The sequence below is a fragment of the Rhamphochromis longiceps genome, linkage group LG22 (genome assembly GCF_057381845.1).
Source record: "Rhamphochromis longiceps isolate RC_006_pf linkage group LG22, R_longiceps_female_GT1.1, whole genome shotgun sequence".
NCBI lineage: Eukaryota > Metazoa > Chordata > Actinopteri > Cichliformes > Cichlidae > Rhamphochromis > Rhamphochromis longiceps.
In genome coordinates, this window is record NC_140577.1 from 28706029 (window position 1) to 28727592 (window position 21564).

At 38.3% G+C, this 21564-nt stretch overlaps 1 protein-coding gene and 1 long non-coding RNA gene across 2 annotated transcripts in view; one reads left to right on the plus strand and one right to left on the minus strand.

The window, feature by feature from the left end:
* Positions 1 to 21564, minus strand: part of khdrbs3 (KH domain containing, RNA binding, signal transduction associated 3) — a 174007-nt gene that overhangs the window by 136116 nt on the left and 16327 nt on the right. The gene's annotated exons all lie outside the window — the stretch shown is intronic.
* On the plus strand, positions 8591 to 12554 carry LOC146644261 (uncharacterized). The gene is made up of 8 exons (XR_014909327.1): positions 8591 to 8861; positions 9338 to 9377; positions 9523 to 9569; positions 9882 to 9926; positions 10780 to 10809; positions 11275 to 11343; positions 11550 to 11624; positions 12020 to 12554. It is a non-coding gene; the product is annotated as an uncharacterized LOC146644261 (long non-coding RNA).

A 21564-nucleotide genomic window follows, 5' to 3' on the forward strand; every position in this document is an offset into this window, starting at 1 on the left:
TCTGATATTGATGGTTCAGCCCATTCTAACCACTTAAAACAACCCTTTCCCACTTCGTGCTTCTATACGAAAAGACTTAGTCGGTCACTGTCATGGGCGAGCCACAGAAAGTCTCATCCCACAGCTGGACAGACTCCAACTCCACCTTCATGGACTGTAGCTAGTGACAGCTGTCCTGGTTCTGCTCTGGAGAACTTCTGTGAACTAGGGGGTGTCTCTAACCAGAATCATGCGCCCTACACAAAGCTCAGTGAGACTGAAGAGCAGAACAAGGACTATCTGCTGTAGTCCAGAAGGCTGGAGGGTGAGGTGGAGGGTGTCCACAGGATGTGAAACTCAGTGTTGAGACAGCTGATATGTGTGCCATTACTTACTCACACGAAGAATACATGGCAATTTTAGTTAATTTGTTAAATTACCTACCTCCCTACTTCCTGTCAGAGGTACAATAGCATACCATAGGGCAGCAGTCCCCAACGCCCGGTCCGTGGCCCGGGCTGCTAATAATAAAGTTACACAATTACACGTTTATTATTATATTAACAAAATACCACAGTTTTTGTCTTGGTCATATCATTTTATTTTGTTGTATGTATTTATCCGCGACACCTTAAAGGCTGGATTGGGGACCGCTGCCATAGGGGACACTGCCTCATTAACAAGCCATTGTACCCTTAGAGGTAAAATAGGCTACTGTGGAAGACTTGAAAACTATTTTGATTGTCACATTTTAATGTCTACATACTGTAATTTGAAGTAATCTGTAAAATTTCCCCAGCTGCAGTGTGTAACAACTACCAAAAAGGAAAAGAGGGCATAAGGGAAAACATCAGAGGAATGAGCCCAGGATCACCGTGCTGACTCTGAAGGAAAATAGAGTAGCTGAATCCTTCTTAAAGAATAGAAGGTGGCTCCTCTAAGTTGGAGTATTCCCTCTCAGCAGGGGTCACAATTATCTCTCACTAGGTGACCTGAGGATCTCAGTGGGAGTAATGTAACTCCTGACAGTAAGATCCATGACACATAGAGCGCAATTTGTCCTACAGAGCAATAGATTCTCCGGCCTGGAAGGCAATGTGTTGAGGAAATAAAAGCAGCACTGAGTCAAGTGTTTGGAGTGATGTCACATTGCAAGAGGGTCTCGTTGATGTATGGCTTTTGATACGCACCATATATTGATCGATGGAGTGATCCTGCTCTGATACATAGACTTCTTCACGTTATATTACCTGTAATCAGACTAGCTCTGTAAGTTAGCGTCTTTGTGTGTTTGTTATGATATTCTTTGGTGCAGTGTCAAAGTTTTTTTCCACAAATGAAGAAATAAAGCTCAGCTCTGAACCAGTGTTAGTTTTTACAGCTAATTTAGCTAATTTAGTCATTTAGACATATAAATTATTTTAGTTTTAGTTGATTAAATATCATAAGATAACATAAGATAACATCCATCCATTCGCTTCCGCTTATCCTTTTCAGGGTCGCGGGGGGCGCTGGAGCCTATCCCAGCTGTCATAGGGCGAAAGGCGGGGTACATAAGATAACATAATTACATTTAAAGTTGATTCAGTTGACTAAAATAAAGTGTAATAGTTTGTAAACCATGTGGAGAAACTCTCACTGGTAAAAACATGAGGGTTTCCTATTTTCTTTGATATAAAATATAAAATGTGCCCATGTGTCTACTCTTCTCTTTCTTCAAAGCACTAACAATTTATCACATTTTCATGAGAAACAGCAATCATGGAAGATCTTCCCTCGTTTCCTGGGGGCAGATCAAATGGGCGTGTCCAACTTTACTTCTGTCTCTTGAATCACTTCCAAGCTCACCCTGCCTTTCGACACGACTTCTGAATGTTCTGAATGACTCTCTTCTCTCCAGAATACTTTTCTTATTTTTTTAGTAATCTTTTTGTTTTCATCAGAAAAAAAAAAACGTTGTTAATGAAAACTATAGCCCCTTTTCCATTGTTACCTACACGGATTGACTCGTCACGACTCATTTGTCCTCATAGCAATGCATCCGAGCGTCCCGCGACTCAATTAATATGCGACACGAACGCTACAAAAAAGGTGGATGTTGAAGCAAGAATATAGCTGCTACTTGGTCTGTAGCTTTTCGTGAGACTCAGGGTTGTTTTTTGTAGCCATTTCCCTCGTTGCCGACTCATGACTCATCGACTGACCAGCCAGTCGGTGGCATGCAGTCGGATGATGTCACATTTTAGTACCTGCTTGGATCACTTGGAACCCCGGCTAAACAGGTAAAAAGTACCTGGTACCAGGTACTATAACCTAATGGAAAACCCTTGAAAACCATGGCAAACAGTGCTGAGTGGATCCATGTAGGTATTTGTGACAAAATTTCAACAAAATTAACACTGCTCTGAATGTATCCATTTTTAGTAGCCAGATTCATAGAAAGAAAAAGGAAAAGGAAACTGATAAAGCTAATACATTATGAGTGACACAGACACTGAATTAGACTAAACTAGATTAAATTATATTAAACAGTGAATATTAACTCAGCTCCTGCTCACAGCCTTCTGCTGCAGGGCTAAAAGCAAGACAAACGTATGTGCCTCAAGTGTGGTGGCAGTTGTTTTTAAGCATTTTTGAAGCATTATCTAAATTAATTTCAATGATCACTGGGACGTAAACACTGCAATGTGTAACAGCACCAGTCAAACCTCATCTTTTTTCCTTCTTACCACCATGTCTGCTGTTGCAGAGTTCTTCCAAAGAGTTCTTCAAGTGCCCCCGTCTCTCTCTCATCTAATGTCTGTGATAAAATGCAGTAAGGTTCTCAGGCATTCTCACTTTTCTCAATAAATGTCATCCCCGCTGAGCAAACACACATATAAGAATGATTTGCTCTCTTAGTTTTCTTATGTTTTGACTGGGGATGTAACCTCCTAAGACGTGTAGGTGTCGTCAGCATTAAAGACTCATTAGACATTTATAAACCTGTGGACCTGTGAACAGCTCAAGTTTAACACTTTGTCATGCACAGGTTGTGATGTGGGATGGGAATCCTGTACATTGCGACTGTTTTACTGAAGGGAGATTACATTAGAAAATTTGTTTAATTAACTAAAGTATTAAAAAAAACATGACCAAGTGCTCATCTAAACACTGGGTCTGCTTGCTCACAGTAACACACTCTGTTGTTGGCTGTGATTACACCGCAGTGTGTCTGAGGCAGGGTTAACTGCATCTGTTCAAATGATTACTTATTTTATATTTGTTTGCATTAAAAAAAAAAAAAGACCAGACAGCATCAGAGGCATTGTTGCACTTTTATAATGTTTCAGTCCCAAGATTAAATATATTTTTTCTTTATAGGATGGCCAAAATCAGATGTAACAAATCATGGTCTGAGTCATCCCCTAAGGCCCATTCTGTGGTTGGAAAAACACTAATATTTTCTTAGAAAAATAATTATCCAGTGAGCCAGATTTATAGCACAGTGCTGGTAAACTTTAAGGCCAGCTACTGTTAAAAGCATCAAATCAGCATCCACGATACGAGAGCAAAAGAAACAGGCAGGAGCAACAGAGCATCTTCTGTCTCTATAAATGCATGTGAGTAGAGCCCCAGCAAAGCAAAACTGTGGCCCAGCAGAAAGAAAGCAGCGAGGTCCCCTGTGTTTGTGTTTTGTTTTCAAATCAATGCACTTTTCCTCATTGATTTCAAATACGATGCTCCTCAAGCATGCAGGTGTTTCATTTATGCGCAACCTCTCCACTCATCCTTGCCATCTACTCAGGCATTTTCTCTCTTGCATGTGCATTTGCAGTAACACCACTACCCTGCTCTTTTGTGCCCTCTAGAAGTTAAATGTGACCACTCACTAGCCCCCTCCACACCCACCCAAAAGCAGCTTTGATTCCTGGCTCCGAAATGCAATCCGCTTCTACTTTGGATCGCGTGTTCTTATCAGCTCCTCCAGGATGGGGAGCTGTCAATACAACAACCACAGAGAAAGAAAACCACTCCTTCCCCCCTTGCTTCTCGTATCAAGGCACCACATCTTCACACAGACCCAGCTCTGGTCAGACAGCAATTAAAACCCCAGTGTTCTGGTGAAGGGGTGGGCACGCACCAACCGCAGATCTATACACTTGATTTCTATCCGTTCACCTCTTGCAGCCTCCCATCGACACTCCAGCTCAGGAGGCGTCAGCTCTGTGGACTTCGCGCTCGCTGTAATTACCATCATCTTTGCTTGGAGACGTGTCACATATGACAGAAAAGAATTCAGCTGCGATACTTGTGATCCCCGCCGCTAATGAATGAGCTACCTCCTAAAAGGCTACAGATGTGCAGACGTGGAGTTTAACTTTTAGATATATACCAGAGGCCCTGTGCTCTGCACATCATTAATTTCTGCTGTTGGTAATGTTCTCGATATTTCTCCTCGTAAATAACTTCCACCAAACCAAACTGATGTTGCAAACAATCACAGCCTGCGTCCAGAGCTGGATATTTATTATTCAGCCGCAATTGAGTTGTTTTTGTCGACAAACTACACACAAAAAAAAACAAAAAATGCACAAATGAGGCACAGTGACGCGCTTGACTGGCATGAGCTTTAATTAATATTAGTTTGAGTCGCTCCCACATGCTCCAACCAGCTGCTGTGAATACTCAGCAGCACAAAAAATGGATATTAATCCGCAGCTGAAAATAGTCCCAAAAAACAAATCTATTGTTTTTCCTGCTGCGGTTTTAAAAAATTATTTCTTTCTGTAACAGACTCACATCCATAGCAAAAGAACCACAGACAAAGCAGAGAACATGCTTTGTCTTTTGCGAGCTTCTTTTTGGCAGCCAGGAGCTAATGCAATATTCAGGAAATGTAAAAAATTTCACATTTTTCGTTATTTCTTTAGGTGAGGTTGTGACATTCATGCGCTCAAACAAGCAGCGGTACTGGCACTGAAGCTATGGGAAGGGGTCAGCAGCAAAACAGATTTTATCCATTAAAATAAATCAATCCTGTGTTCACAATTCCCACAAGCTTTTCAAAAAAACAACACCAGCACCTTGGACAACTGCAACCCTCTCTTACATTTTCACCTCTTGGGTACATTCAACTTTACGCCCCCCGCCCCCTTCTTGCGCGTGCATGCACGCACACACACAAACACATCCTCCAACCACACAAAAACCCATATTTTGCTCCATTGCGATTTATTTCACACCTCAATCATTTAGTAAACAATTAAGCAAATACAAGTAATCTGCAATAAATGACAGGTAGTAATAAAATAAACTACTAACTCTTTTAGGCTACGTCTACACCTACACGGGTATTTTTGAAAACGTAGCTGTTTCATCCACTCGTAAACGGCGTTTCGAATTACCGCCCATACGGTAAAAAAATACATTTTTCCTGGCCAAAATATATTTCAAATATATGGTAAATATATTTTGTATTTGTGATGCTCCAAAAAAATATATTTTTGAAATTGAAAATATATTTCTTTCAAACCAAAATACATTTCAAAACATATTTTAGGGTGAAGAAAATACATTTCCAACCTTACAGTAGAATGTATATCAAAGTATCCTTTATTTAAAATATATTTAGTGCAATAATGATGATAATGATAACAATACTAAAAGTAACATGTTTTATGCACATCTGCAAAAAACAGTTGGATTCAAACAAAACAGAGTCAAAGGTCTATCACGAATTAGGTTGTTTATTCATTTGCTTACAGTATTTCACATTACACAATATCTCACTATAATGTAGCGTTCATTGACTTTGAAATTATCTGTCAGTGATACAGTAAACAAGATACAACAACTGCTATGTACACTTTAGTTTTTGACAATATATACAATTTAGTACTTAAAGGAACACACTCCACTGTTTTGGAAATAGGCTCATTCTCCATCTCCCTCAGAGTTAAAAATGCAGCGTCTTCTTTCTAGATCCGTACGTTAATAGGGCTCTGGAGCGTGATCTTACGGGATGGGGCGTAGCCAGGATTTTTGGTCAAGGCGCCATATTAGCAGGCCAAACAAATGCTTGCTGTGTGGTCGGTTGTAATGTTAGATTGCACTACCGACAAAGGAATAAGCTTGAAAACAGGCTCTCTTTTCATTGTTTCCTCACCTGGAAACATCATGAGGGAGCTTATGTGTTGGATGTTACCAAAAGAAGGCGTCTAGCCTGGATAGCAGCTGCGAGACGAGCTGATATTCAGTTCTCTACCAGCCACAGATATCTGTTGGTGTGCTCCAGTATTTTCATTCAGGTAAGTTCTAAATAAGTTCATATTATTCTTTATAGCCTGTTAATTTTATTTTCAATAGCACAAACTTAGAACAAACATGCAGAACTACCTTCCATTTATAGAGTTGCTAATTATTTGGCATTATTGCAACAAACCAGCCTATGAAATGAATGAAACAAATCCTGACTGGGTTCCAACACTACACATGGGGCACTACGAAATCCCTGCTTCAAACTACATGCTACATACCACCATGCCAATCAGATTACTTCTTCCATGTGAGGGTAAAAAGGTGACCTTCCTGGATAAGATGGCAAAGGTTTGCTGCATTTTGGTGAACATGTGCCCCAGTGTGGTAGTAAAACCAGGGAAAAATGCTCTTGTTAAATACTTTTAAGTCTTGTGCTGTTTATGTAGTGATAAGTTTTCAAAAGAGACAGTAAATTACAGAATGCTAGTAGTGGGTGATATTATACAAATGCTGTCATGATTTTATGTGAACATTTTGTCATTTGTAAACTATACATAACATTTTTTCTACATTGTAACTGATGTGATGTTCGACAAAGTGCTTTTAATTAAAAATAGGCAAACATTTCTTTGTTTCTTTATTCAACTTTTGAACAGTGGTATTTAGTAAGTACATATTCAGTAAATGCAAAGTATTTACATGGCCCCTAAATTAAAACATTATGGGTTATTCAGAACAGAACTATGCTTGGAAAAATATTGTCCCATCAGTTGATCCAACTCCTCCACAGTAGCAGGTGGAACTTTTCTTTTTTGAGGATGGCTTCTTTTACCTGTCACAACGAATGGTCTGTTTATGTTTTGATCAAGAACCTTTTTTTTGGGCAGCTGAAGAGGAGAAGTCTATCTTATGGCCAACCTCTGGCTGTATCTTGGTCATATTACCCAGCAAAACCCAGTATGCAGGTTCATCTGTAACAGTCCTTGTGCCACAGATCCTCACTGTTGCTTCTACATTAAACAGAAGAGCAGTGACATGGCTGCAAGTCTCCACGACTCTAGCCATACAGCTGCAGTGGGCGGCTTCAACCTTCCCTGTGATGCTCACAATGACCTGTGGCTGCAATGCTGCAATTCAGTCTTTAAGAGTGCAGGACCTAAAACACACACAGACAAAGTTCATTTAAAGACAAGAACTTTAATAAGCCAAGTCCGACACAAATGTGTTTTATTTACTTTCAAATCCATTTATCATAAATGTAACAAATAAAGTGTTTTTATGTATCCATCTATAGAACGCTGCATGTTATATTCTAAATCTGCATGTTTCTTTTTAGAAACCTATCAGCAAAAAATGAACCTAAAGTATGTAATGCAAGGATGTCATCACTTTCAAGAGGGAGAAAACATAAAGTTCGACTTTAAGTGACAACTATGGACACCTAATATGACAAGCAGATTCTGCAGGTCATTAATCAATGTATAAAACTAAAACAGAATGTATTTTTAGTGACACAGGACACAAACAAGGAAGCAAGATGTGTAATTAGGATTATTTATAATAAATATGAATTAATTAGGGCAATTTCTTTAACCATAAAGAATAACTAAATCCTTCAGGACAATGTCACATCAATGCACTGAACTCACTATGTTATCCCTCTAACAGAGCCTCTACATGTTCTCACTGTAATTTCCCCCTCACGAATGAATTTTTGCTAGCACTAATTTGAATGCTGGGGGGAATCAAACGCATTTTACTCGCAGTACTCAAGCTGACTTACCTTTGCTTGAATGACGGCGTACTCACAACGTGGAGGCTTAAAAATAGCCAAATCTTGTACCCAGTCCTTGGTGAATTGGATGTGCGCCTCCAGAGATTTATAATTGCGAAATTGGTGCGCCGTGTATGCTCTGACTCCACAGACAAGGTATGAGAGTAGATCATGCTAAGTCAATAGCGGTTTGGTCTTCAGGGTTTCTACTCCACGGCTATATTTCATACGGGTCCACATTTCAACAATCAAGTACCGTCTCTTTGCATCTGGACAGAATCTGTCTCTATACCGTCATTTTCTTTTGAGCTACGTTTCAGAATGGTTCGTAGCAATCTTGTTTTGATTCGTGACCTGCCAAGATGGTGCTGCGCTCCCACAATGCATTGCGACATTACGTCAACTCCAAAGCCCTTTGCGTGCAGGAGTGTATGCGCATGCGCATTGCCACGGTGGTTTAAAAAATAAAGATATAATGAAAAGTAATTAATAAAAATTAAATATTTAAACATTCCCACAAATGTGCAATGAACGTGCAAAAACTCTCTTTAGTAGTTGTTGCTGTTTCTTTCTTTCTTTCTTCTTTTTTTTTTTTTTTGAAAAATAACGACGTCTCTGAGGCGCGAAATCTGACAGCGAGAGGAACGGCCGGATACAGGAGACAGGAAGAAACAAGCCGATTATGTTCGCGTTAATTAAGTGGTTGGAAGATGTAAAATTCTCAATTCTGCCAACTGAACATATACGAGATTTTAATGAGGATGAATAATTAGCCGGCATGGAGGAAACGGACCTTTATTTCGTGGAGTGGCGACAAGAAGCCAAGGCGGGTGGCCAGTCTAAGAAGCCTCCATCATCAAGCTAGCAGGTGCCTTTTCCCATATAATATTACTTTATTCTCGTGTATTTGGAACGGAAGCGTAGAGCTGCCACCCAGGCAAAAGAGAAATATAAGTATATCACGTTATAACGTGAAAAGTTTATCGTTCTAACAATATACTATCATGTTTGAACAACATGTTTGAACAACATTGTACGAAAAATGTACATAATTATCACGTCCGTACAATATTGTGCGAACGTGACAATTATGTATATTATAATAACGTGATATTATATTATACAAACATGAAAAGCATAATGTTAGAACAATAAACATTTCACGTCATAACGTGATACAGCTCTATTTTTCTTTTGCCTGGGTGGCAGCTCCACGCTTCCATAATTTGGTAATCAAAATATGTAACTTAATTAATTATATTGTGACGTACTTTTGCCTTTTCTTATTATTCTGCCTTCTCAATAACTATCAAAGCCTATTCACATTTAATTTGGCTTTCACAGAAATCCTACCTCTCCTTCTGGCTACAGAGTACTTACCAAGGTTAGAAACAAAGAACAGTTATGCTTTATTAATGTTCGCTAATTACAATGTTCCACATTTCCTTGCTTTTTAAGTCATTTTTAGGCTTTTTAGAGTTTTTGTTTTTTATTTTTTTAGCAGTAATGTTTCTGCCTATTTATTTCAGCCCATGAAATCGAATGCAGATCTTCCTAATGTGAGATTTACATAAATGTAAGTAATTTTGTTTGTCATTGTCATTAATGTTGTTGCTGTTCTTGTTTTTGTGCAGTTTGCAATCATATAAACCTAGCAAGCATCAGTCAGCACAGTGACTAACCTAAACAGATTCTTGCTTTATTCACATATATTATATGTAATTATATATACCTGCACATTGTACCTAGGGTTGCAGCCACTTGGCCCCACCCCATTGTTGTGACAGCCCTGATTGTGCTTATACACTGCATCTGAACAGGGAACAGTCTGCCACATTAATGTATTTTTAAGTGACTTGTTTGTAATACATGAATTTGTTTTTTACAGATGTCAAAGTCTCAACCTCATGCTGCCCTCCCCCATCCTCCTAAAGTAAGTATTTGTTGTTGTAGTTTTTTATGCGGTGTCTGTGTCACATGCTAATCATAATTATTGAAATAACTGTTTTCTAACAGATTTTCCAAAACACTAGTTATGTTTGTTGTCATTCAGACCAATACTACTGCTTAGACATTGTTTAGTGGTCATGCATGTTTGACAAGCTCGTTATGATACCAAAACAGTAGGCCTATCACAATAATCGATATATCGACTTAACACACAATACATGTACATGACCTCAATAATTGTTGATGATGTAATTTATCCGCCATTATATTTACAAAAATAAAATATAATGATAACAAAACAATAACATTAAATAACATTGTTTTCTATTTGTTAGAAAATTTACTATTTATTCAAGTTTTTAAGGTATCTAATATTTTGATTCCTAATTTCAATGATCTAAATACTTTAAGAATTAGATGTTGGTTTGTCAATTGAAAGTGTGTAGATCTTGCATTATTATGGTGTTATATTATGATTATACATTCAAAGACATAAAATGGTCTTAAAATGACAATGACATAACTTGTCGCAATTGTTTATGGGGCAATATACCGACCAACAAAAAGTCGCTATCGTAACAGGCCTTCAAAACAGACGGTTTTATGATTGATAAATTCAAAAAATAAATACATTTAATTTCTGAGATTCTCTAATATTCAGTTACAGTTCACAACACAGTTAACCGTACATGCAGTATTATACTGTAAATATAAATCTCTGCATTTAGCATCCCACTAGAAGCGTCACAGTTACTGCCTCTTTTTTTTTTTTTTTTTTTTTTTTTTTTTTACAAATACCTGTACTATCATTAACACATTTACTGTTTTACTTTTAGCCTGTGGATACAAATGCAGATTTCCTTAATGTAAGTTGTGAATTTTAATTACATCATGTTATTTTTATTATTATTTATTTATTTATTTATTTATTTTATTTTACATTCAAATATTTCAAGCTTCTTGGTTAAAGAAGCTTGATTGCTAGTAGGTAAAGAATAGTTCACCTATAATTCATATTCCCAATTAATTTCTCACCTCTGATTGAATGCCTTTGTTTTCCTTTTGACTATAACAAAACATTTTTGCTGGATATATATGGTGAATTTATATGCATAGATACAGTCGTAGTGCTTGACACATGCAAACAGCAGTAGATGTACTAAAAAGGAAATAATTACAATCATGATGTTGATTGCTGATGTCAGTATATATATTTTAGAGGAATGTTTTGTTTTTCACCCAAAATGAACTATATTGCTTCAGAAGAGATTTATTACCCTACCGGACTCTTATATATTGTTCTGTTTTTTGTTTGTTTTTGTTATTTTCAGGTTCAATGGTGCGTGTTCTTCTAATGGCCGCCTTCCCACTGGAGGTTTTGATCCACAGCAATTTAAAAGGTAATCAGCTTTGAAAGTCAGTTCAAATGGTTAGCTAATAGTACTTTAAAAAGCCTACAACTCTGTCACCAGTTTCTTTACCAAAAATTACCCATAAAAGTATCGCTCAATAGCATATATTGTAGTTCAAATGTTTAGTTGTACAAATATCAAATTTTTGGAAATCTAAAACTAGTCAAACACTCAAATGTTCATGCTTTTTATAGGAGGACAGAGCAAAACGGACATCGGCGCAGAGTGAAGAACTGCCCTTGATAAGGACACTATGACAGCCATATATAGTAAGTGAAGACTTTCTGTGTATCTAAAATTGCATACAGCACAAGTAACTTACTTTGCAACCATTAAAATAGGTTGTAAAGTAAGTTACCAATACAAATAGGTGATGATGCATTGTAGTGGTTGGTCTCAGACAAAGAAGGTCAACAGATTTATGAATGCTGGAAGGTAAGGAGAGACGACCAAAAGGGGTGTTAGCATTACTGTAATGTGAACTGGATAGACTTCCCATCTAGGAAAAAAAAGAGGTAAAATTATGCGTAAAATATATCTGTATTAATATCTGTATCTATATAAACAGAAATATCTGTTTGCTAAATGAAGCCAGCTAACATAAATCACATTTTTATTTTAACTCTGATAAAAGTAATAGAACTGTGACTTTTGTTTGTTACAGTGGCGGTAAGGAAGGGGTTTCCCAGCGTGTCCAGAAGGGCTTTGAGGATTGCCGTGAAAGCTGGGGGAACTGAGACTGCTGGAAAAGGAAAAGAAATTACATTTTAAGTATGCTGACTTATGTTCATACAATCACACACACATATACACATACACACACATATGTGTGTGTGTGTGTATATATATATATATATATATATATATATATATATATATATATATATATATATATATACACACACACACACACACATATATGTATATGTGTGTGTGTTTCTTTTAGAATGTTTGAGTATGTAATGAGAATAAACTTATAAAATGAATATTCCTTGCTTGATTGATATGCTATATGTATGTTTTAAACATCAAATAAAGATTTCTTTCAGATGTTACATGTGAATGTGTTTTCTTAGAAATATATGAAGGGTTAAATTTATATTTTTTTGAATGATTTTAAATAAATTTAAATTGTATTTTGAAATATATTTTATTAATATATTTCAAAATATACAAAAAATGGCCAAAAAATATATGTGCTAAAAAACATTTCAAAATACATAAACATATTTCAAAATGTATTTTAAAATACATTTTGAAATACATTTCAAAATATACAAAAAATGGCCAAAAAATATATGTGCTAAAATACATTTTAAATATATAAATATATTTTAAAATGTATTTTAGCACATATATTTTTTGGCCATTTTTTGTATATTTTGAAATATATTTCAAAATGTATTTTAAAATATATTTTTTTACCGTATGGGCGAAAACGGAGAACTCCTTTTTTGCGTTTACGTGTGGACGAGGAATACAGAGTTCGTCACTCAACGTCAAAGGTATGTGCCTTTTTTCACGTTACGCTGTGCACACGTTATTGTTTACATGAGATGAATTGCAGAATGGCAGATAGAGACAAAATACTGTTAATCTGACTGTCTGCAGGTTTTACACGCTTACATATACACACGCAGTTACTGTCCCTCTATTTAGAAAGGCAGAGGCGTCACGGTGTAATTATTTTACATGTAGTTGTTTTTTTTTTATCATGTGCTATAATATTCAACATTGCTATCAATACATTTTTCAAAAAATGCCTCTCTGTGCAAAATGTGTTTAAAAACAAAAACAACTGTGGGATCCTGTTTGTCTGTGATTTGAACAGCCCAGCGCTGCTCCCGACACAGGGAAAACCTATTATGCAGGGGAGACCTACCTCGGCACTTGTGCAAGTGAAACCAAAGGGAAGATATGCATCACCATATTTTCTGGTCTTTGGCTTAGAATGAAGTTGGTTTGGAAACATATTCAGATATGCTTCATCTTCTGCTTTGCGTTTCTGTGGGCGCCATTATCGAAGAAATAAGGCTACGTTCACACTGTCATACCATGATTGGATATGGGTCGCATAGGGTCAAAAAAGTCGGTTTTGATGCGCTTTCGCCTGCAGTGTGAACGTAGCCTTAGTATGCAGACAATTCACAGCTCAGGCATAAGATAATGACCACTTACAGGTGAAGTCAATAACACTGATTATCGCTTTATTGTGGCACCTGTTAGTGGGAGGGACACATTAGCGAGGAAATGAACATGTTGTCCCCAAAGTTAATGTTAGAAACAGGATAAATGGGCAGGCATGAGGATTTGAGCGAGTTTGACCAAAGGGCCAAATTGTGACGATTTGATGACCTGACCCTGAAGCATTTTTTAAGAGCAAAATGTGGTTTGAGGAGCACAACAATGAAAATGAGGTGTTGATTGGCCTGCAGATTCCATAGATCTGAAGCCAATCTAACATCTGCGGGACGAGCTGAACTGCAAGGTCAGCAAAGGGGGGAGCAACACAATATTAGGCATACCATTATGCCTGATCAATTATAACCAGTATTGCTCAGATTTAAAATCTATCAGTAAGCCAATACATGAACACCCCCACAGTCATAATGTGATTGGCTATATTTGTCCAGAACTGAATAACACCAATGAATTGCCACCATGACACCATGAGTTACATTTTTAAGAATCTGTTGTTTAAAGGTTTAATATGTTGCACAAAATTGGTCTTTTTTTTTCTAGAAAATGCCCAGAACAAGAACTCTGCAGGACACAAGCAGCATTATTTTTATTATATTTATATTTCGCCAAGTATTGTTCAGTTCTTCTATTATATGTGCCTATATAGCCTATATAAATGTTATATAAAGGTTTGTATAATTAACTCATTTTGCTCATACATATAAATATAAATATATATACCAGTCTATATAAGTGCCAACCCTTTTTCATGTTGACTAATGATGGCCGCCGACAGAAATTTAACAAGCAGACAGACAGAGATCAACTCCCAGGGCAGACTTTAACAAGCCTCTTACTGGGCAAATGCTGGGGTCAAACTTTACCAAGAAGCACTGCCAGATGGCACAATGAAGGAACCATCCGCTGGAGTGCCGAAGAACCAGCACTATCTTTTCATTACCAAGGCGAGAGTGGAAAACTGGGCTGGTTATGAGGGTCATATACCCTAATTTGACCCCTTGTTTGTGGCTTTTCTATTGCTTAGACTTAATGAATGATTTACAGCCAGCTGGAACAGCAGTGACATGTTAACAGGCTGACTGAAAAGCACGCTGCATCTGTTCTCAACGCTGTATTAATGAGAACGAGATAATTCATGTTTAAAAGCAGCCATCCTAAAAAAACACAAATTACAAATGGTGCCTTCTATTTTTAATGATTTTGTTGGCATGCTATGTGACAGGAGAAAAAGGGACACAAGAAACAGAGGAGAGATGCCCCTGAAAAAACTCTGAACACAATTAGGCTGTAATATCAAGCTCTTAAAATAGAGATGGGAGACACAGCGAAGCCAGCAGCCCGGCAGGACACGAGGAAAGGTCTCCTGGCACAGGTGGTAAATGAGCATCCATCTCCCCTCCTCTTCCTCCTCCTCTCCTAGTGCATTACAGGATAACTTCTCCTGCTCCAAAAACCCAGAAAATGCACTTAACTTTCATTTACTGATATCTCCACCACCCTCGCTCATTAAAGATTCATGTTCCACCAAAGCCCGCCCTGTTTTCTTTCTTTTTCTGTTTTTTCTGCTGTCAAAAGATGAGCGGGGCATTTAATACTTAACGCGACAAACAAGATTAATGATGTTTAATAGTTACTTAAAGGATGATGCTTGGAAGCAGGTCGCCTCTGTGTGTGACATCAAAACAATGCTTAAATGTAGGGATGTTTTCTGTAAGGATGTTTTCTAGTCCTGTTTATTATATTTGATCCTAATTGGATTTGCATTATCCTACACTGCATACAATGTTCGCTTTACTCCTGACACATGTTGTATATTTCAGTAACAGATTCATTCTGCAACACTGAACCAGCCTGTGGTGCAGACGACAGAAGTATTGTAGACATCAGAGCAGTGCCTAGACTTTTATTTTTTCTCACAGTTGGTGGGTGATAACTTCTGCTGCCTAGTAAAGTCCACTGCATTAACACTGCCACACAGAACTGGAGAATGTCCCAGTGTTGGCCTCTTGTTTGTCAAATTGTGGTTTCTGTTTTATTTATTGTTCACCTCTCTCATGTACACGTTCTCTAGAATCCAGCTGAAGGGTTAAAAGAAAAAGAAAATCCCTCCCATGTTTTTTACCAATCCCTTTTTCTACCTTTCGACTGAAAACGTCACGAGTTTGAGGAAAGATGCGAAGGAGGACTTGGTGAAATGAGTGCTCGGGGAATCTGATGACACCAAGACGGCACCAAATATGTGACAGCAGATGTGTCCAAACTACAAGCGGCAGGGAAGAGACAGAATCCAAAAACAGTCTGAAAAGAACATCAGGCCAAACTTACATGAAAGGCAAAAACTGTGATCCAAAAAACAAAAAAAAACTGGCATGAGGACACACATGAAGGTGCGGGAGCACGCTAGAAAGGGTGCGGAGCAAATGGAAGCGTGGCTGTGCGCTGTATGCTGGGTGAGTAATCAGGGAAACAAAGGGAGGAAGTAGTAATAGCAACGATGAAACCAGGTGAGTCATTTGAAAATAATAAAACTGTGCGCATGTTGCATGAAAGTGGACAACCTAAAGACAAATTTACAGAGGCTGGAATTTAAATTTAAAAAAAGAAAGGCTACCAGTCACATTTATGAAATGAAATGTTAATAAATAAAACATGTTGCTCAGCCTGCTGTCCGCTCATATTCTCGCATCCCGCTGCCTTCCCGCTCCCTTTGTTAAAGCTTTCAGCATCTCCAAAGTAAAATCATGCAGAAATTTCTGGACATCATTCAGTTAGGAACCTTCCCAAACTAAACTGATTATCCAACCACAGCCTAGGTATCTTCTGTGCCTCCTTGGCTCGTTTTTTCGTTTCTTTTGCTGTCTTCACTCACATGAATGTATGTGATATAATTGTGCTGTATGTAGGTCTGTTGAATTAAAAGGTGCTTTACGAAATTATGTGCACTTTGACTGGTCATTGAGACAAAAAAAAGCCACAGCAGAAAGCTGACCAAAAAAAGAGGACCGTGTCAGTCAACAGACCTTTTAGTATCACTGCCCTGTAGCAAGAGTACATCTGTCTATCATTATCTGTTAGATCCTATAAGACATGCTGTAAGACAAAGGATGTTCCTGGTGACTAATTTCAACTTAACAAGGGAATAGTCTAAAACTAACAACAATCAGATGTTAAATTTGAGACCCGGTTAATGGACAATGTTAAAAACTCTCGAAACAAAGGCACTTGAAAGCTTTAATCACATCTATGGCTGGGTATCGTCACTGATTTCTAGAATCGATTTGATTCCGATTCACAAGGTCCCGAATCGATTCGATCCACGATTCGATTCAATTCGATTTGAATCTGGGAAATTTTGCCTCAGACAGTCAGAAATATTAAAGTTTAAATTTGTTCAGTATTGAACAGCAGAAATTAGGTTTTCTTTTCGGAAGTAAGTAAAAGGAAAAAAAAACGTTGGCCGACAGCGCTGTAAACAACGGTAGACTTGTGCGTAAACAAGCAAGCGAATAATGCAGAAAACAGATTTTTAGACGGGAAACTGTTCTTGAAGTATACTGAGAGAGAGAGAGAGAGAGAGAGAGCTGTGCATGAAGTGTGATTTTATTGGTGGAAGCAAAACAGCAAAAGTCAGAGGGAATCCATGACGATGTTTATGTGAAGCGTAGTTTGGATCTTCTTTTGCTGCTGGTTCGGTCAATATTGTTTGGAGAGAGATAAAACTAACAGCTTTAGAATCAGCGCATAAAGGGCGTAAACACAAAGCGCGGACCCGGCGAAACATCAGAATCAGCGAGCTGTCGGCTTTCAGCCCCGACCGTGTCCGTGCCGTCGGGTGAGAAAGGCGACATCTCACTGATTCTGATCTGCGGGTCTGCGCTTTGTGTTTACGTCTTTGTGCAGAATCCGTGTACTTGCTCTCATTTACTGTTTTAGCTGTTTGGTGGTTGTTGAAACTGAGATTCTGGCATTTCGGGCAAAATAAATTTATATTAAAAAATCGATTCAGGATTTGAATGAATCGATATCACGTTATCCAAGCCAGAATCGATTTTAATCGATAAATCGATTATCAAAACCCACCCCTAATCACATCCTTTAAAAATAAATAATTTAATTGCGCTTAACTGTGTGGCACTTGGCATCGTACATCGTGAACATTATACTCCAAACAGACAACAAAGAAGAATAAAAAAGTAACTTAAATTAAATAAGCTAATTTTAAATATGATATAAAAATATGTTACTACAAAAGATGTACACATATTATTAAAACATGACAAATTAACACCCAAGAAACGAAAAATTGTGATTGAAAAGTGTGATGATTGTGCCATTCTACTATTCATGTCTAAAAGGAAAAGAAAACAATAAATCATTTATCCATCCTCTTCTGCTTATCTGGGCCGTGGCAGGATTGGCACCCAAACCAGAGAAGCCCAGACATCCCTCTCCCCAGACACATCTGCACATAATCTTTCCAGAGTCTAAAGGGTCTACCCCAGGGCCTCCTTCCAGCAGGACAAGCCTGAAACACCTCACCCAGGGCATGACCACCTCGGCTGGCTCCTTTCAATGTGGAGGAATAGCAGGTCTACTCTGAGCCCTTCCCAAATGACTAAACTCCCCACCCTATCTCTAAGGAAGATGCCAGCAACCCTTCAGAGGAAACTCATTGTATCCACTGAGTATCCAAGTAATTAACAATAATAGGGCTAGCAAAAAGATCATGCCTAGATTAACAAACTTCTGGCATTTTGCTACAACAATATTGTGGCTACAGCGCCACCTAGTGGCGGATGGCTGCATAACAACCATATTACGAACATTTACCAGCATTGAGCGTCATTAAAAATATTAACAATTCGATTAAATAACTAGTACACGTAGTACTTACTAGTGACAATAGCTAAAATTAGGCGTCTACTCGTCTAATCAACTTCTCGCGCACACCCCATTATAAGACAGTTTTCGCTATATTAAGGCTTACAGAACAAAAAGAATGCTCTAACATAGTTTGTTCCTAACAGGAGGGGGGGGGGGTATCAAGAAGCAAAGTTGCTCCTAGAAAGCTACATTTCTTATTAGTATTATTAAAAAATTTTAAAGACTTTAGTCTAGTCCCCACAAACTATAGATCCTTTTAGAATGTGCACATCGAACTCCACGGGTATGGTAATGCTAATTTTCTGCTGCAGAGCAGGTTATGGCTTCAGTTTGAGTTACTACAGCGATGCACCCCAATAAGAAGGACCACCTTCACAACCCTGAAAAAGCCTTGGGTAACCCACTAAGCCTGAAATCCTGCTCCGTAGTACAGGACTCTGGATCTCCAGCTGTCTTTTCTTTGAGACCGCCTCTACATCAAAAGTAGTCTTTTTGTTCATTTTCATCTGCCTGTCTGCTCTAAGTTTGCTTTGGGTCCTCTCCCTCGAAGAAAAACATAATAGAGGTATTTCTCACCCACGCAGAAATTGTGCCATGACAAGCCAAAGGACATGTCGCAACAAAGATTTACCGCACAATTGCCACATGCTGAGTCGTATTTTCAATGTGGTCAGGCTATTTGTGAGCCCTTGAGCCATTTTTTAGGCTTTGGTTGTGAGCCTTTGAAATTCCATGCTGAGGATTAGACTTGCAAAAGTAATAAGGAAGACTGTATAGTGGGCATATTAACTCTCTCACTATCAAGAGGGTGGAGACGGTGCTAAACTGTACAAATTCTCTACAACCGACATCAAAAATTGGGTTATGATCTTCAGCCTCGGATATTTTTTCCATGTCACGCCGATGTTTGAGCGGTGCTTGAAAACATAATATTGTGCCTAACACATTATTTACTGAGAGTGTAGGTGACTTACACCATCTGTTTATAAAGCAACAGGCTCAGGCAGATGCTCTGCCAGCAAAGAGGCACAAGGTCCCCAGGCTTATCTTGGTAGAGGTGTGCTGCTGCTTCTCGGCACCAGCGAGGTGGAACGATAAACATAATTAAATTGAGTTGGATTACACAAAATGGATCGGATCAGTTGGGAAGGCGGAGAAGCTAATCCAGTGCAATCCTCTCTATAGAGGTGCCAACCACACAAAACGACATAAATAAAGAATAGAGTGAGAAAGGGAAGCAGTGGCTGTCGTGGGGAGATCAAGGTGAGGCAGGGGCATAGAAAGAGCTCCTGCAAGTTCAAAAAAAAGAAAAAAAGGGGAGAAAAAAAGCTCCAAAGTTAAACATAAACTATAATAGAGCAGTTTAGTGCAAAAGAAAAAACTGGGCTGACAATATATCTGATTCTCAAGTGCATCTCAAAGTAAAATAAAACACTCACGCGATAAAAGGATGTTTCCGAGCGTGCAGAATGTGTTTGCACAGCTTCCATTGCGTCAAAAATGAATAAGCGATGACTTTGCAGCACACCGGTCCTTTGAGGGAGTGGGAAATCACACTTATCTTTCATCGTATCAGTAACAACAAAAGATTTTGTTGGGGATGCGCAGTGCCACCCTTTTAAGCTTTTAAAACTGTATTTCAGATGGAGAAGATGAGATATGATGAGTCAACAACAGTGGACGTGGACTTTTTAAAAAAAATTTATTTTATCACTAACACATCAACAGCAGCTCTCTATATCATAACTGCGTTTTTTTCTATTCCCACTCCCATTTCATTGCACTCACCACCCCCACCAGATTGCATTTTGCCTTTTGTAAGTGACTTTGGTACAATCCCCTTACAAATAACCTTTCCCCAGGGGAAAGAGGCTCTTACTTTCTCTACAGCCCTGCCAACCCTCTCCTTCTTTTATATCCCCATCCCTCTTTGTCTCTCAGCCTCAGGCGCAGCAAACAGATTGATACAGTCTGGGAGTTTCTACTGCTTTTCAAACTAATCCAATGTAATCCTGGTCTGTCTGCGTCCTGTCTTGGACACCGCTGTGGATCACATTATCATCCAATAAAATTTTGATTAATGATCTCTATATATGTGATGTATGAAAGCTGAAATCTAGGCTGCACTGTTAAGGTGATGAAACGAGCTTCTCAGCATCAGTTCTGCAATAAGAGATCTAAACTGGCCGGTCTAGATGAACACTTTATTTTCTCTTGGCACGATGGGGACAGCCAATCATGATAGAAGGCATGGACCGATACAATTTTTTTTTATAACATTAAATATTTTACATATCAGTGAAATCATAAACAAGAATGGGAGCAAGATAAATTAAATGAAAATCTATTTACAATACTCGCCTAATTTTTTGGTTTGTGCTTCATTTCAGCACATTGTGAGTCTTTGCTGCACTTTGATGTGATTTGAATGTAGTGCGCCTTTTCTGCTCTCAGTGTAGAACCCCGCACGCACAGAGTGGAGCAGGCAAGAAAATGACACAAATGGCAAGTAAAACAATCTGTTCATTTTCCTCATGCTGCTGAACTGAACAGATACTGTATATTCAATTGTGACATATATTATCTGACAATGACAGACTAACACGCAGTCTAACAGTTTGCGTCTGACCAATATTTCATGCAAATATTGAATCAGTGCATCTTTAATCACATCAGCTATTTATATCATACTAAGACTGCACATATCAAAATAAAAAGAATCCAGTGTAAGGAGCCGTGTAGTTAACGCTCCAACGTAGCAGCAGAGTGTGGATGATGTGGATGATGGTTGCTGCTGCATATGTACTAGGGCTGCCACAAACGATTATTTTGATAGTCAACTAGTCACCGATTATTTTTGCAATTTGTCGACTAATCACATCACGCGTCCATTGGACGTAAAACATACAGCTTATTGCACCAGCATGCATCTGCTCTTATATAACTATCATTAGCTTACAGCTTTAAGTGTTTAAGGTCTGTGCTAACTAAAAATAAAGACAAGATGATAGTTTATTAAATTTTAATGAAATTTGCCGATTGTTTCGGTGAAGTTTAATAAACGCAGCCGTCTGCTCGTTGCTATCTAAAATATAACAGGACACTGGAGTATATTCTCGAGCA